Here is an 18553-nt window from a genome sequence, read left to right on the forward strand (position 1 = left end):
CATGAGGGTCAAAATCAATTTCTTTCAAACTCCCTTTAGTGGTGATAGTTTGAGTTCTTCTCATGAATCACAAATGCTCCTAATGGCATCTAAAATGGTGCATTCTTTCCAGAATGTTTCAATATACTTTCTCCGATTTATCAGAAAAATCACTATCTAGGGCAGCTACAATCTTACAAATATATTTCTTAAATAAGACGATTTGAATGTTGAAATTACTCCATGATCTAAGGGCTGCAGGATAGATGTTGTGTTAAAAGTCTTGAAAACAACATTAATCTCCTGTACATCACCATCAGAGGTCTTGAGTGACTAGGTACATTGTCAATGAGCAATAATATTTTGAAAGAAATGTTGTTTTCTGAGCAGGAGGTCTCAACAGTGCGGTTGAATATTTTTATTGTGTAATCCATGTGTAAACATATTTACTGTTATACAGTCTTTGTTGTTTCATTTCTAAAGCATAGCAGGGTAGGCTTAGCATAGTTATTAAGGGCCCTAGAATATTTAGAATGGCAACTGAGCACTGGCTTCAACTTCAAGTCACCAGCAGCATTAGATCCTAACAAGAGAGTCAGCCTCACCTTTGAAGCTTTGAAGCCCGGCCTAGACTTCTTCTCTCTAGTTATGAATGTACTAGATAATATCTTCCAACCTACGGCTGTTGTGTCTACATGGAAAATCTATTGCTTAGTGCAGTCACTTTCACTAATACCTTAGCTAGGTCTTATAGATAACTTGCTGCAGCTTGTATATTAGAACTTGCTGATTCACTCTGCACTTTTATGCGATGGAGATGGCTTCTTTTCTTAAACCTCATGAATCAACCTCTGCTAGCTTCAAAGTTTTCTTCTGTGCCTTCCTCATCTCTCAAGCTTTTCACAAGTTAAAAGAGTTAAGGGCTTTCTCTGGATTAGGCTTTGGCAAAAAAAAAAAAAAAAAAAAAAAAAAAAAAAAAAATGAGGCTTGTTTGATCTTCTATCCCAATCACTCAGACTTTCTTCATTATCAGCAATATGGCTGTTTTGCTCTCTAATTATTCATGTATTCACTGGAGTAGCATTTTTAATTGCCTCCAAGGACTGTTTTTCAGCATTCATAACTTGGCTGTTTGGCACAAGAGACCTAGCTTTTGGCCCATCTTGGCTTTTGACCTGCCTTCCTTATTAAGCTTAATCATTTCTTTTTATTGAAAGTGAGAGACATGCAACTCTTCCTTTCATTTGAACAATTAGAGCCCATTGTAGGATTCTTAATTGGTTTCATTTCAATATTGTTTTGTTTCAGGGAATAGGGAGGCCCAGGAGAGGGAGGGAGAGGGAAAAAGCTGCTGAGTAGAGCAGTCAGAACACACATAATATTTATTGAATCGGTTTGCTGTCTTATATGGGTGCATTTCCTGGTACCTCAAAATAATAACAATGGAGAATGGTACCATCAATGATCACTGATGACAGGTAACGCTAGCACATATAACTATAATGAAAAAGTTTGAAATGTTGTGAGAATTATCAAAACGTGACATAAGAGATGTGAGCTGAGCACATGGTACTGAAAAAAAATGGCACCAACAGACTTGCTAAATGCAGGGTTGCCATGACCTTCACTTTGTAAAAAAACACAGTATATGTGAAGCATGCTAAGGTAAAGCACAATAAATCCAGACATGTCTGTATATCAGAAAGGTATGACAGTTATGAAAATTCCAATTCTTCAAAAAACATTTACATTATTGGAACATATCAATAGGCTGAGTCAACAATGACAATTTTGATTAAATAGCTCTTCAACTCACCTTCTCTAAATAGTACATATTAATAAATCAAGTGTTTTAGCATGTAAGAGAATTTTTAGTTTTCCCCACAAAAAAATATTTCTCAATACAGACAACATTATATCAATTTATTTTGGCTCATGCAGTAAAAATCAATAATTACATAAGTCTCAATGTTCTGCTGGTTTCACAGGCAATGATAAAAATGTATCCATTGCCTTTAAAGGAAGCCTTAAAACTAGATCCTTTTTGAAAGTCTTTTCTATTTGCCTTCAAGCAAACTGAACATCACAGCTGCAGGAAAACACATTAAATTTTTCTGAGGCACAAATCAATATACAACGATATGATAAAATGCCAAGCCATTTCTTTCCACATATACTTGTCACTACAATGAACCTCTTCTTTCTGCATTTATTCAGTCACACTAGAAAATTGTTCACTCAGCTGGTTGGGGTGCTATGTTTAACTTATAACCAAACACCAATGATTAAAACACCTCTTCCTGGTCTCTATGGGAAATGTCAAATGAACAGAAATCTAGGTACCTGAGCTATCCATTCTGTGCGTACCACGGTTTTTCTAATGAGGATTTCCTTGGCACATATGAGACCGTAATTGAGAGGTGCAACTTAGTTCCTTCTTGTTTTACAATTTTTTTTTAAGCAGAGAGAAATATTTAAAAGTCTATGTGTTAATTTTTAATTTAGATTCTATACATTCATTTATGAACCAAGAACAAGGAGCTAAAAACAATAGAAACAATTGAAAAGGAAATAAAATATAATATTTCATGTTTACAAAAGAATCAAAGCTTTGAGATGACAACAGAGTGGTGGGCCACATACACACAACTGTGACAAAGATCTCTACACTTTAAAAAGTTAATATTTAAAAGTGATACTCTGTACATGAGTGGTTCTATGGTTTTTGAGTGTCACAGGTCACAAAAATTTTAAAATAAAATCATAGAAATCTCATTTCCCTCATCAGGCTCCTCTGAAATCAAATCAGATAGGTTGCCCTCTTCTTTTTAAGGGTGCCATAAACTGTTAAATAAGTCAGTTAGATATAGGTGTTGTTTATCAACAGCATGCTAAAAGGGATCCTATGTTATAATGAAGAAATGTACTATTACACAGATCAAGCTTCAGCCTTGCAGAAAAGATGTTGCAACTAAAACAAAGAAAATATTTAATGAGCCCCCATTATGTGCTAGGAACATTGAGTATAATCTATTTTCTTCAGATAGCAATCTTCCATTGTCACCATCTTATAGATGAGGAAAATGATGCTCAGAGATGTTAAAGAAGTTGTCCAACTTATATGACTAGAATTCAAGGATGGTGCTAGACTGCTTCCAGTCAATTTCTAGAAGGTCTTTTCATTGGAAGGGACAATGGGCATCTGGCAGCCACCAGAGAAAGACACTCTTGAGGGCTCCACTGAGTTAAATACAGCAAGTCAACTTGTTGAGTAATGACTATTGTTAAAATTTCAGATTCCTTGTCCCATTTAAGAACTATCAATCCAGAATCTCTGAGAATTGGCTGCTGTAAAAAAATACCATAGACTGGATGGCTTAAACAATGCAAATTTACTACCTGAGTTATGGAGGAATTCAACATCAAGGTGGTAGCCAACTGGGTTTCTGGTAATGGCTCTCTTCCTGGCTTGTGGACAATCAGCTTCTCACTATGTCCCCAAATGGTAAACACCACACACACACACACACACACACACACACACACACACACACACGAAGAGTGAAAGAAAAAGAGAGAGCAAACTCTCTTGTGTCTCTTCTAACACAATTAGCCTTAATTACCTTCTTGTAGGGCCTATCTTCAAATAGAGTCACACTGAAGGGTCTGGGCTCAATGGATGAATTTTGGGGAAGAAGAAACAAGTCAGTCCATAGAGAGGCCCTAAAATATATATTACTTAGGTACCCTAAAGTTCTCACTCTGCTCAACATAAGACTTTCATACTGGAAGAAACAAAGCTACTTAGAAGTTAATAAAAAATAACTTTAAACACAATGATTTCTGTTTCCAGAAGAGTACTTTACATTCCTTGAGATATATGTGACCTGTGTGAAAGAGAAATATTATGATCAATAAAGTAATTTAAATGAAAAATAAAAATATCTATCATCAGTGATAGAGAATAAATGCAGACATTAAATTTATACCATTTATACAAACAGGTAGAGTAAGATGATTCAAAGATACTTTGTGTCAAATTGTTTAATAAATTGGCAAGGGAAATAAGAGCATGTATTTCTATTTCACATTAATAAAAACTTTCACAAATGAAAGATTCAATCTTTAATTAGAATTTTATTTTATAAAAAAATATTTTTAGGTAATAAATAAAATTTGGGAGAAAATAAAGTAAAATGCCAAGAAAAAAAGTCTGCCTTATTAATAAAGAAAATGTAAATAAAAACTTTTCAAACTGATTAAGCTCAACTTGCTTATATATGCACACACAAAAAAATAAACAGGAGTAGCTGTTTCCAAACTAGATAAATTACTAATTTCTATTCAGTTGTGCTCTCTAAATAATAATCACGCTAGATAGAAACATTGAATCTAGACCAAAATCAGTGCTATCACAAAGGTAATTTGGATAGAAATGTATAATTCTGTTTGATACAATGGCTGTATATACCTTATGTCAGATGGCTATATTCTTCATTGAAAATGAAATATCTAAATTGTTTGGTAATAAAACAACGAGGTTTCTGGTGGACTATGATTAGGAAAATATCATATGATAATACTGTATGGATATATATTTGAATACATATTTAAGTACATATGTGGCATATGCAGATAAATACACATAGGGACCCTTCATACATTCACACAGCAGCCACAGCGATCTTTCTGTTCTGAGCACCAAGCACAGTTATTGGCACGCAGTAGGAACTAAATAAAATGATTGCATGAATGAATGAATGAATGAATATGTGCATAGTTCAGACAGAGAAGTTAATGCTTAAAAAGAAGAATCATAAATCACTTACTGAAGAGAGAGAGTGATTTGTATCTCAAGCCTAGAGTGAGACAAGATGTGTTGAAATTAGCTGAGGATTCCCTAGAAGATGGTGCAAGAAAATAAATAATAAATCAATACATAAACCTTTTTTTTCAGCTATTGAAAGATCCAGAAGCACCATCACCACCAAAACCAAATATTTGTATTGAGTACATTCTAAATACCCAGCACTATGATAAGTATTACACATTCATTATCATCTTTAATCATAGCAACAGTTCAAAGAATCACCCTTTTCTAACAAATGAAGAAATCAAGGCAAGGAGATGTTAAGTAACATTTTCAGTCACAGAGCTAGTTAATAGTACAGCAGTAATCAAAGATAAACAGCATGACTCTAGAATGCAGACTTGTTCCCATATAACTTGTCATAGCAACATAATCGATTCTTTCTTGGTCAAAGAGAAAGTAGGCATGGTAGAGAAGGCAATAGAAAGTAAATGGACACACAGTGGCCTTTTTGAGGATTAAGCAGACGGCACAAAGCTGATTCTATAAAAAACTGAGCAGTCAAACCGCAGCTTAGTAAGTGAACTTTTCTGGATCTCAGTGTCCTCATTAGTGAAATGAAGGTTTTCAGATTGAACAATGAATAGATCATGGGGACCCAAGATGGATGATGATAAAACTCAAAATTCTTACATGGCCTGTTGTATCCTGCATGATCCTCTCTTCATACTGCCCCATGACTTCAGCTATTCTACCAGGGATGGCCTCAGAAGTTTCTGACCTGTGCAGTTGTACAAGGGTTGTGTTTCAAAAGGCTCCCTGCTTGGTTTGATGCTCTGCTGTCATTATCTTGAAATTCTTAATAATTTTTGAACAAGGCATTCTGCGTTTTCATTTTACACTGAGTCCACAAATTATGTCGCTGGTCCTGTGATTACTCTCCACTCTCCCCCTGGAGCAACCATTCATTTGACTCACTATTTGGCTATTTTCAGTTCTTATTTCAGATTTCATCTATCCTATTATGCCAACTATGAACACCCTCTTCAATATTACAATCACCCCACCTTAAAACAGCACCATCACTTTGCTTTAGTGTGTTTTTAGTTTTCCACAGCATGCTTCAATGTCTAACAAAATAATTAGCTAAATACATTTATTTGTGTGTAATATGTATATATGTGTGTGTGTTTGTCTCTCTGTGTGTGTATACACACATAATTTACTTTTTTCTTATGCTGATTGTCTCTTCTTTATACGATGTTTGCATTTCACTAGAGCTGAGGATCTTTGCTCTCCTCACTGATTTATCCTAAGCATTTAAAAGAGTGTGAAGTCAACAGTAAATAACCAGTTAAATGATTAGTGGCTTTAACAGTTTATGTAAGGATAAAACATTGTATCTAAAAGAAGCAATGTCTAATACATTACATGGTCAAAGCAAAGCATGGAATTACCAGGTAGGAAATTATTTATGGAATTACCAGCTAGGAAATTTCACACCCCAAAAGTTCATACTCCTCATCCCCTGTAACTCTTGAAACCACAAGAGTTCTGGCAAGGGCAAAAAAGATCATTTTTACATTCATTGCAATAGAACTAAAAATGTGAGACTTTGAGGATAGTCACAGCTTTTCTCTTGCTTTCTCCTAATATCATCAGCAGTAAAGATGTTTAAAGACATCACCAAGTGGGCTATATGTGTGCTTTAGGAACACAAGACTTTTGTAAAATTGCATTCCTATTTACAAGGAAATGGAAAAACTACTCTGAACAGAAGCAATGGAAGAGTAACTAAAAGAAAAGCAGAATTATCATTTCCTACAATCAATTAAAGAAAATAAATTAAACAAGAATTAAAAGTACCTAGGTCAGGAAAATGTCCCTGGTACCTGTGAGTGGCTGGAGTTCCACACAGTAGGGAACATTCCAGTGCCATGTTTCTTCTCCAACTTGAGGTAACAAAAATTATTCATGCTTATGAAATGATTAATGCATTGAAGCCTTTCAGACTTGACATTTTCAACCAAATCAATCACTCTGAGCCCTTCTAGTTCTCTAAGAGAGACTCCGAATGTGCAAAATGTTTCAAAAGCCTGCTTTGACTAAAACAGTAATTTTCTACTCAAGTTCAGAAATGATAAACCCAAGCATCTCTGATAATGACAAAGCACAATACTATCACGAGGATTGCTCAATCTAAAAACAAGTTTCTGCTTTAGAAATTTACTATCGTATATAATCTAGCTTTGAATCCACTTCAGTTTAAAGTGCTTATGTTTATTAAAAACTTGTAAAACACAGTGATCACCCATGTTTACCTTGTTTCTTTCTAAAAATCATTAGTATCTTAGTATTTATAAAGACTTTAAAATTCAAAGATTGTTAGAATTATATTACTATTTCCTTTTCAAGTTCACTCAAGGGCTTTCCATCACGGCCATTATCACGAGATCAGGATGCACTGCAGCATGAAAACCAACATTGCCTTTCCCCACTCCCGTGGCAGACATAACTAAGCAATCACCACCTTTTCAAACTCCTTCTCAAAATAGTGTTCCAGTTATTCAAGACCAATTAGGGGTTGGCATAAGCAGGAGAGAGATTTAAAATATTTAGTAACTAGTACAGTACGAGTTCTAATAGGTTAAAATGGACTTCCAATCAGTTAGAAGGGACACTAGCTAGTGGACGAGACTGGGGCATCCCTGCTGAATTCAGTAAGCATGAGCTACACAATCAATTGCCGTCTTTGTGGTAAAGAACCAGATAAAGGGATGGCTTCTCAATTTCATCACTTTGTCTTTACTGCAATATGTACACTTGCTTAAAAGAAAATATTTGCGGCCGGGCGCAGTGGCTCAAGCCTGTAATCCCAGCACTTTGGGAGGCCAAGGCGGGTGGATCACGAGGTCAAGAGATCAAGACCATCCTGGTCAACATGGTGAAACCCCAACTCTACTAAAAATACAAAAATTAGCTGGGCATGGTGGCGCGTGCCTGTAATCCCAGCTACTCAGGAGGCTGAGGCAGGAGAATTGCGTGAACCCAGGAGGCAGAGGTTGCGGTGAGCCGAGATCGCGCCATTGTACTCCAGCCTGGGTAACAAGAGTGAAACTCTGTCTCAAAAAAAAAAAAAAAGAAAATATTTGCTACAGTGATATACTAAACGCAGTGCTTAATGGCACAGTGGCTAAGCTTCAATAGCAGAACTAACAACGATGAACCAGAGTTGCTACTTACCTAGGCCTACAGTAATTGTTTAATACATTTGCAAGATGTATTCAGCTTTACAATCTAACACATAATGCATATTCAAACGACAAAAAATGTTAAAGTTATTGTAGTAAAAATTTAGCTAAAGCGAAACAGTTTTGTCAGGATTCTATTTCCATATTTTAAATCTGTACTCTCCAAAGTCAATAGACAAAATAATGCCAGTTTAATCTAATATTTCAAGCTAGACTAAAAATTTGTAGAGTATCAGAAAGAAATATAAAACTTTAAAAAATTTCCAGAATTTGATAAATTGTACCTTAGAGATTATATAGCTGTTCGTTTGTATTATTTGGTCAACATTTTTTAAAATAACATAACTGGCCTTAGTGTCTTTCCTTTTAGCTATTTATATTACAGAGCGTTATTTTAAAAGCTAAAAAATGTATCTTTTAAAAAAGATATTATGACAAAGAGAAGTAGGAGAAAGAAACAAGAGAAAACAGCATTATGGAAGTCCAAGAAAGGGAGCATTAAAGAGATAATTATTTCATTTTCCAGCAATATATGTCGCACTGTATTCTGGTTTCTGAAGACAGGGAGGGAATGAGTTGAAAAGGTCCCTTTCACACTACTTACTTTCTCCTGCTGAGATGTCGAGTAAAAAAAAAAGTAAACAAAGATGTCAACAGTTCAGAAAACTTTCAACTGTGACATACTCCAAAGACAAAAAAAAAGAGATAATGTAATAAAGGGTGATGAGTAATTACTTTAATAAGGGAAGTCAGCAAAGACATTGCTAAGGAGATCGCATCCACATGATAAGAAGCCATGCACAGACCAGGGGAATAACTTCTTTTTGTTTATTTATTTTTTATTGAGACAGAGTCTCGCCCCGATGCCCAGGCTGGAGTGCAGTGGCACGATCTCGGCTCACTGCAACCTCCACCTCCTGGGTTCAAGCAATTCTCCTGCCTTGGCCTCCTGAGTAGCTGGGATTGCAGGCACCTGCCACCACACCCAGAAAATTTTTATATTTTTTAGTAGAGATGGGGTTTCACCATGTTGTTCAGGCTGGTCTCAAACTCCTGACGCATGTGTGTGGCCTACTAAAGTGGTAGAACAAAACACTAGCAGAGGTTTAGGCAGGTGGTTGAAAACAGAAAATAGGTATGCATTATAGAGATAGGAGTTAAAGCTTGTGTTTAGTTAGGCTTTGGTCCAAGGAGAAGTCTGGCTAAAAGTAGATAATAGCAAGAAAGAGACTAAAAGTAGATAATAGCAAGAAAGAGATAAGGGCAAAAGGTGGTTCATAGGAAACTCCAGCTATTAGAAAATTGAGTATAGGGTGTGTGTGTGTGTGTGTGTGTGTGTGTGTGTGTGTGTGTGTGTAGGGATTAAACCACACAGAGTTGTTATGGCATGATATAAGCAGATAATACAACCAATATTTAACCATTCATGTTCTCTGTTCAAGACATTTTACTAAGCAGCTTGAATCAGCTGTTTTAGTCTATCTACAGAACATTAACATTCGGGTGATATTTTTATAGATGAGGAAACTGGAGCTTAGATATTTAAAAAATTTGCTAGTTATTATAGCAATATCAAGCCAAGCAATTTTAAATGCCAGTTTCTCTTCTTATATTGCCAGCTGCCTGCAGCAGGGTCCAAGGCTTTCTTATTTACCGCTGTGTCCCCTGCGGTTGGTGGATAAAAGGTACTCAGAATGTATTTGCTGAAAGTTGAATGTTTCTTGTTATATTAGTGAGACCCAGCTGGCTATATTCTATATTAGTCAGTTAATCTTTTAGTATCAAATTAAAATATAAGAAATAACAAATTAATAATCACAGGGCACTTTATTTAATAAATGACACTCAACTTATTAAGGTAAGTGCATTGAAGGAGTTGCAAATTCATTCAAGAGAATTCTTACTGGAGACTATGAAACTAATATGACAGGATTTTCCTGGATGAAGGTGTTGAAACAGTGCATAAACCTAAGAACCATCTTTTCCACAGATCTCTCTTGTTCTGGAAAGACTGAATTTGCAGCATCTGCTGAAATGAGGTAAGTCTTATTTGTAAACAATGTATTTAAATACTAGCATTTTATATAAATTAAGAGATAAATCTGCTAAGAAAATTACATTATCGCTTAACTTTGCAAGTAGTATGCCTAAGTCAAATCGGAAATAAAAATGAAAACACTGGAATTTTCTGTGAAATACTAATTACGGTGACTAAAAATATTTAGAAATAACTTTCAGTCAAATTAAAAATCTGTATCCAAATACTTTCTCACTCAAAATGGCACATATGTTGTAACGAAGTGGAGAAACCAGTCCACTGCCCTTTAACCACTTAGTTGATTTCAGTTTGTTTTAAAACTTTGGTGTCATAAAATAAGCTTTTGTTCTCTTTCACAGGTAGGCAATGTAACCTCTCCAACAAATATTTCACTATGCACAATATGTTGTGTTAGATCACATTTTTTGTAAATGTTCCTGTCTAAACTTTAACACAGGGAAAATATATATTGTCTTAAATATGTAGAAACTACTCCCATGGTTATTATTCTCAAATATGAAGGAATTATGGGCTGGGTGTGCTGGCTCACACCTGTAATCCCAGCACTTTGAGAGGCCGAGGCTGGCTGATTCCCTGAGGTCAGGAGTTCCAGATCAGCCTGGCTAACATTTTGAAATCCCATCCCTACTAAAAATACAAAAATTGGCTGGGCATGGTAGCACATGCCTGCGGTTGCAGCTATGGGGGAGGCTGAGTTAGGAGAACTGCTTGAAGCAGGGAGGCAGAGATTACGGTGAGCCAAGATTGCACCACTGCGCTCCAGCCTGGGCAAAAGAGCAAGACTCCACGTCAAATAATAATAATATTTTTTTAAATGAAATAAGCAATTATGGAATTGCTTTGTTAACTTAGTTAGTAAACAGAGTTCATGAAATGAGAAACAGAAGGTCACATTGGGCCAAGGGAGTTTATGCAGAATTTTTAAAAATTAACAACAGCTATACACAGCTGTGTTCACAGTCACTTATCTCACACTTGTGCACTGTTGCCAAAAGATGGATTTTTTTTTTTTTTTTTTTTTTTTTTGAGACGGAGTTTCGCTCTTGTTACCCAGGCTGGAGTGCAATGGCGCGATCTCGGCTCACCGCAACCTCCGCCTCCTGGGCTCAGGCAATTCTCCTGCCTCAGCCTCCTGAGTAGCTGGGATTACAGGCACGTGCCACCATGCCCAGCTAATTTTTTGTATCTTTAGTAGAGACGGGGTTTCACCATGTTGACCAGGATGGTCTCGATCTCTCGACCTCATGATCCACCCGCCTCAGCCTCCCAAAGTGCTGGGATTACAGGCTTGAGCCACCGCGCCCGGCTCAAAAGATGGATTTTACAAGAGAAAAATAAGAGAGACTTATAATATGCAAAGCCACTCTCATCATTAAAAAACTTCGAAGCTCACATTTCTGTGTTGGTGAGACAGTAACTTCATCTTACCATTCAGAAAACAGAAGTTTAAGTACTGCAATTCCATTCCACTTCCCTAGCTCACTGACATTGTTATTTATAACAGCAATAATTCAGAGCCAAATGCATATAGCTCTGCCTTTTGCCATAACACTGATAAGTTTGGTTTTGTTTGAAAATATTCGAAATTAAAGAGAAAGACAAAGTTTTTCTAGCCACAATAAAACAGGTATCTGATTGTAGGTTGTCCAAAGATTCCATGCAGTGGTTATATTTTTTTCTCTTCAAGACTTTCTGACAAAATATTTGATACAGTGTTCAGATTTTATATATTAAGGTACTGTATATTGATATTTTACACATAAAGACAAACAAAGCTTTTCAGGCCCAACTTAACATGATTTATCATTCTGCATTCAAGAATAAAACATGTCATTCATAATTTTTTTGAGCTTTCAGTTTTAATTAAAGATATGATCAAGGAATTATGTACATTTTATTTTTAATCATACTGGCCTAGGCATTTTCTTCCCTAATAACTCATTTTTATCACGTTAAACAGAAGACAGGAATGTTATATTTAGATAATGCAATAAGTATAATAAAAGTTTGTACTTTCAAATCTTGATATATTGTTCTGGTATTCTGGTAGTTTCTTAATTTCTCCTGTTTACATGTGTCTACTGTCTACAGAATAATAATAACTAAAATTGATAGAGTGCTAAGTGTCAGGCACATTACATAGTTCATGTCATTTCTTCCCCACAAAAGCCATTAAAGTTGTTGTTACTATTCCTCTTATATAGATGAGAACACTGAGTCCTACAGTATGACCTGACACCCCACATTTGTGCAGCTTTTAAGGAGGGATGCTAGTCTGGGCTGTTGAACTCTGCTCTCTTCAGAATAGGGTAGTGACACATATTTTAATAATCATATAGTTCTGTACAGTTAGTTGTTGAAAATACTTCCTTTATAAAACTGCATTATTTGGCTTATCTTTCAGATAAAAAAATAAAACTTAGCAGAAGGAAAATATACAAAAATCCATAAAATGTATAGAAATAAGGAAAATCCCCTGCTCAGTAACAACATGGCAGAATCAATCTGACCAACATATGGCAAATATTAAAATATGATTTGGTTTTCTGCATCTGTCAGGGTTTCACAAAGACAAAAGAAATAATTGCATAAGAACTGCATAAAAGCCATATGTTCTATTTATAAAATTGACTAGACATTTTCAGCACTTACTATCAATGTCTTTAACCCTGAGATAATATTACAGTTTATATTTACCTTTTAATAAAAATATAAATCACTGTTTATTCCCTGAAGCTAACCTTACACAAGCTAAATTATTTATGTATCCATTTTCATATGTATTTTGCATCTGACAGGACAACTCTCCTTAGGATCCTTTTACTGACCCACCTGTCATTATGATGAGGTAAACAATGTCACCTTTCTAGTGCAGGATGAATTACAAAGAAGTTGTAAAGTACAACATCCATCATGCTGGCACTAAGTAGGTTTTTGAAGTAGATCTCAGACATCAGAAATGCTGTTTAGACGGTTACCAGAAAGCACAAATTGGAAGCTTATACAAAACGGTCATATGATGAATGGAAATGACAGCTCTTCAAAGAAAAGGTGCACTCCTCTTCTACAAATAACCTTGTCAAAACCAAAAAGTTGTGGGAAGCTTTGCTGGCAGTCAGACTAGAATAATTTAAGAACTTGTTAATGGCCCTGCCAGATAGAAATTCATGCAAATACAATGTACTCAAAATCAAAAAGGAACTATGCCTGAATCTTTAGCAGCAACCACTCAAGCTTGATTTGAATTAGGGAATGATTTAAAGAGATACGGAAAATTCGCCAGTGCTTTATCTATTAGAATATGTGAGTTTCAATAATATATCTAAAACAGGCATATAAAATATGTGCAGGTATTCTATATGCATATATAATAGTCACCTAGAAGTTGCTTTTGAAAATTATAATACTGATATGAGTTTTAAAGAATATCAATAGCATATGCTTTCTTGATATAGATATTTAAATCAATATGTATTTAGTATAATAGATTTGCATTATTAATACAATTTAAAAATAGTGTCTTTATCTAATTTGCATAATTAATTTATCAAATTATGCTCTTCAAATACAAGGTGTTAGTTTCATCCATATTGCATTTTGGTTCCTTTAACAATCCCCTTTGTTTAGGCTTAATATTTTAAACATGAAGTGTATTTCTATATCTACAGTTAACTTTATTTTCTCTCTTTTAACAGATGCTTTTTAAAAGCGCTTTTTTTTTTAACTCTTCTTTATTTCAAAAAACGCAGTTTTAATATACTTACAAATGGTAGGAGGATACTAAACAAGGACTTAGAACTATGGAGATTTGGACAACTCCACAAATCTGTAGTAGAGGTAGACTTTATTTTATGTGTAACAAAGGGAAATTTGAAAACTTATAGCTGTTAAGTTAAACATGAAGAAAACACTCAGATATATGGTTACGCAGGAACATAAAAGAAAAAAAAACCCACCTAGTTCCATTAACAAAATGATAAAGACAATTAACTTTGTAAAAAACAATTGAGCCCTCTTTGATAGTGAAGGGATAAAACCACTGGTTGTTTTTCTTGAGTTTTTCATTTTTAAATTGGCTCTTTCAACATAATGTCAAATCCTTAGAAACAGGCATGCATTGTCTTAACTGTAAAAGATAGAGACATACGAGAAAGTGTTACTGAACCGTATCTTTTCCCAATTGTCCCAAATGCTATAATAGAAATGGTCATACAACATGCCCAGAAAACCAGTACAAACGTGTTGTTTGTATTGTGACAGACACGTACACATACATATTAGTCTGAAAGTTAAAATATACACAAAGGAACCTGCATGGCCAAGACAACCCTAAGAAAAAGAACAAAGCTAGAGGCACCACACTACCTGACTTCAAACTGTAACTACAAGGCTACAGTAACCAAAACAGCATGGCGATGGCACCAAAACAGATACATAGAGAAATGGAACAGAGGCCTCAGAAATTAACACCACACATCTACAACCATCTGATCGTTGACAAACCTGACAAAAACAAGCAATGAGAAAACGATTCCCTATTTCATAAATGGTGTTGGGAAAACTGGCTAGCCATATGCAGAAAGCTGAAACTGGATTCCTTCCTTACACCTTACACAAAAATTACTTAAGATGGATTAAAGACTTAAACACAAGACGTAAAACCATAAAGACCCTAGAAGAAAATACCAAAAGTGATGGCAACAAAAGTCAAAATTGACAAATGGGATCTAATTAAACTTTAGAGCTTATGCACGGCAAAAGAAACTATCATCAGAGTGAATAGGCAGCCTACAGAATGGGAGAAAAGTTCTACAATCTATCCATCTGACAAAGGGCTAATATCCAGAATCGACGAAAGGCTAATATCCAGAATCTATAAAGAACTTAAACAAATTTATGAGAAAAAAAAGAAAACTCCATCAAAAAGTGGGTCACAGAGATGAACAAACACTTCTGAAAGGTAGACGTTTACATAGCCAACAGACAGATGAAAAAATGCTCATCATGACTGGTCATTAGAGAAATGCAAATCAAAACCACAATGAGATACCATCTCACACCAGTTAGAATGGCATTAATTAAAAAAGCAAGAAACAACAGATGCTGGAGAAGATATAGAAAAATATGAATGCTATTACACTACTGGTGGGAGCTTTTACACTACTGGTGGGGGTCTTTTGTGTTGTTTTTCTGGGCATGTTGTAAGACAGTGTGGCAATTCCTCAAGGATCTAGAACTAGAAATACCACTACGACCCAGCAATCTAATTACTGGGTATATACCCAAAAAATTATAAATCACTCTACTATAAAGACACATGCATACATATGTTTATTGCAGCACTGTTCACAATAACAAAGACTTTGAACCATCCCAAATGTCCATCAATGATAGACTGGAAAAAGAAAACGTGGCACATATATACCATGGAATATGTGCAGCCATAAAAAAGGATGAGTTTGTGTCCTTTGTAGGAACATGGATGAAGCTGGAAACCCTCATTCTCAGCAAACTGACACAAGAACAGAAAACCAAACACCACATGCTCTCACTCATAGTTGGGAGTTGAACAATGAGAACACATGGACACAGGAAAGGGAATATCACACATCAGAGCCTGTAGAGGGAAGGAGGGCTGGGGTAGTGATAGCATTAGGAAAAATATCTAATGTAGATGATGGGTTAATGGGTGCAGCAAAACACCATAGGACATGTATGCACGTTCTACACATGTACCCCAGAACTTAAACTATAATTTAAAATTAATTAATTAAAAATAAAGTTAAAATATATTGTTTTTAAGTAAACTGGCTTCTTCATTGAACTCAAATATCTTTTGTGCCCTCTCTTGACAAGAAAAATAAACAGGAAAAGGAAAAATAAAAATGAGTTAAAGAACCACATCTATTTGGATAAGAAAACAATTGTTTCATTTAAAGGAATCTAAAAAGACTGCTACCGAACATCTTAAACATATAACCAAAATGCTGAGAATACAACGAATCCTTCTCTATAATTTATGATTATAAATGGCAGAGGGGCTGAAGGTAGAGAATCCTATCGAAATCCTTAGAATTCAGATTTCTAGTTTCTAGGCCCTGATGATTGGAATTTGTCAAGGAAACAGAAATGGTGTTCCAGTAAAATTTATGGAGGCTAACTTAACCTCCACAAACAATGACTGCTGAATTTGAAAAAGGATATTAAAATACCTCAGGTCTGAATATACTTTAATTTTAATCACATCATAATTATTGGGTCCTTATAAACTAATCAATCTGTGTCTGCTTGGAATTTGGTGTGGTCTAAAAATATCTAGAAGACAGGGAATAGGATCAGTTCTTAAAAGTAAGATGAGTTCCTACTTTTAAGAACTGATCCCTAAAGCATTTGTAAGAAGTTTGAAGCTACAGAATTTTGCAAATGCACCTTTTTAACTTACGTCTTAAAATATTAAACCTCTACATATTAGTAATATTACATATATTTTAAACTAATAACTTATTTTACATTAAAAATGAGATTACATTCAGTTGTGTGAAGGAATCTAACAATGGACACTAAATAGCCAAACATTTATGACTCCTACACACTACTTGAACACAGGACACTTGCAGGGGAGACTATCAAAATAAAGGGTGAAGAATATTTACATGTCCATCCTACAGCATCATCTGTTAGAATAATGGGGTTGATTAACATTTTTGTGATTCAGCCATGTCTTTTATAAAATATAAAAACCAAACATACAATTACATTTAATACTCTGGGTCCAACATCTGCACAAATATCGTAGGAAAGTGAATTTGCCCACTATTAGAAATCTAGGCCCAAACAGAGTCTTTCATAAGATCTTTTTCTTGACTTTCTTTCCTCCATCACCCACCACCTCCATGATTAGGAGGGTTTGTCAGTGGTGAGTATGAATCAGAATCAGAAGTAAGCAGTATCTGTTAATATTTTTCTTTCTTTTTTTTTTTTTTTTTTTTTGAGAAAGAGTTTTACTCTTGTTGCCCAGGCTGGAGTGCAACGGCATAATCTCGACTCACTGCAACCTCCACCTCCCAAACTCAAGCAATTCTCCTGCCTCAGCCTCCAGAGTAGCTTGGATTACAGGCACCCACCACCAGGCCTGGCTAAATTTTTGTATTTTTTTCAGTAGAGACAGAGTTTCACCATGTTGGTCAGGCTCATCTTGAACTCCTAATCTCAGGCCATCCAACCATCTTGGCTTCCCAAAGTACTGAGACTACAGGCGTGAGCTACCACACCTGGCCAATATCCCTTTTAAACCAAGGTAAACAGATTGTTATTGAAGGGTTCCTCTCCCATATCTCCCTTATTATGCATAAAGTCCCAAGTATAAAAGAGTAGTCATCGAACTTTAATTTTCCTGATCCCATGAATTTCCCCATTATACAGTAAGATCAACCAATATATGCGCCCGTAAGGGACTTTAGGAAGTTTCACAGTGATAGGATATCTCTTTTCTTGGTCTGTATGGAAACTGGACAATATGAAAGTGCAGGGGCATTGAGGGAGGTGTTTGTGTTTGTTTCTGAACCCATATCTAAGGAATTATTTTATGTAAATTAATTCATTTAATCTTACTCTACCTTCAATCCACTGGGCCCAAGGGGTTACTACCGAGGGCCATGCTAACGACCTTTGCACATCCCCTCCTTCCAGGAATAATCAGTGTTCACCAGAGGAAACTGAAAAGCAAGGAGATGGGGAAGATTCCAAGGATCCACTCAAACTCCTGGTGTTTTTATAACTGTTCTGTGTTTTAGACACACTTTCGTTTAGGGAAGAAATGACCTGAGCCAACTGGGATAAAGAAGAGGTCGAAAATCCATGTGGCTTAGGCAGTCAGGAGTTTAAGAGAAAATATTGGGGTAATTTTTAGAATCTTGGCTAAAGGCCAAAGCTTCTGAATCAAGGAAAGAGTGATGGTTGCCTAACTCCATTTTAACTAATATATAGGTGTGTTACCATTACTACCTACCAGAAATAGTATAATATTAATCAAATAAAATTATATGAGTCCTACACTAGAAATATAGCAGACATTTAATATTATATTAAAGTTTAATAAATGGTAAGACTTTTCAAGGTGGTAATAGTTATATGCAGCTCTTTGGCTAAAAGTCAAAGTATGATACATACAGAATAGATACAATGTTGGACTGCCAGAGAATCTGCCTCTCCCCCCAACTCCATCAAAATATATTAGGAACAAGCATTTGCTATTATTCTTTCAAGTATTTATGCAAAGTAATTTTAAATTATTTAAAATTCCATATGTTAATCATAGTTCATAATAAGTTAGATTCTTAAACATTTGTGCCATTAACAACAGTCAGAAACATAACATTATTTCACTGGTATTAAATGAGGCAAGCTACAGCTTCATTAAAAAATAAGTGTATTTATTAAAATTATATTTTTACA

General features: G+C 35.3%; 1 protein-coding gene across 7 annotated transcripts in view; it reads right to left on the minus strand.

The window, feature by feature from the left end:
* NAALADL2 (N-acetylated alpha-linked acidic dipeptidase like 2) overlaps positions 1–18553 on the minus strand; it is a 1288446-nt gene that overhangs the window by 554026 nt on the left and 715867 nt on the right. The window lies entirely within an intron of this gene.

Source organism: Saimiri boliviensis, chromosome 9 (genome assembly GCF_048565385.1).
Source record: "Saimiri boliviensis isolate mSaiBol1 chromosome 9, mSaiBol1.pri, whole genome shotgun sequence".
NCBI classification, from domain to species: domain Eukaryota; kingdom Metazoa; phylum Chordata; class Mammalia; order Primates; family Cebidae; genus Saimiri; species Saimiri boliviensis.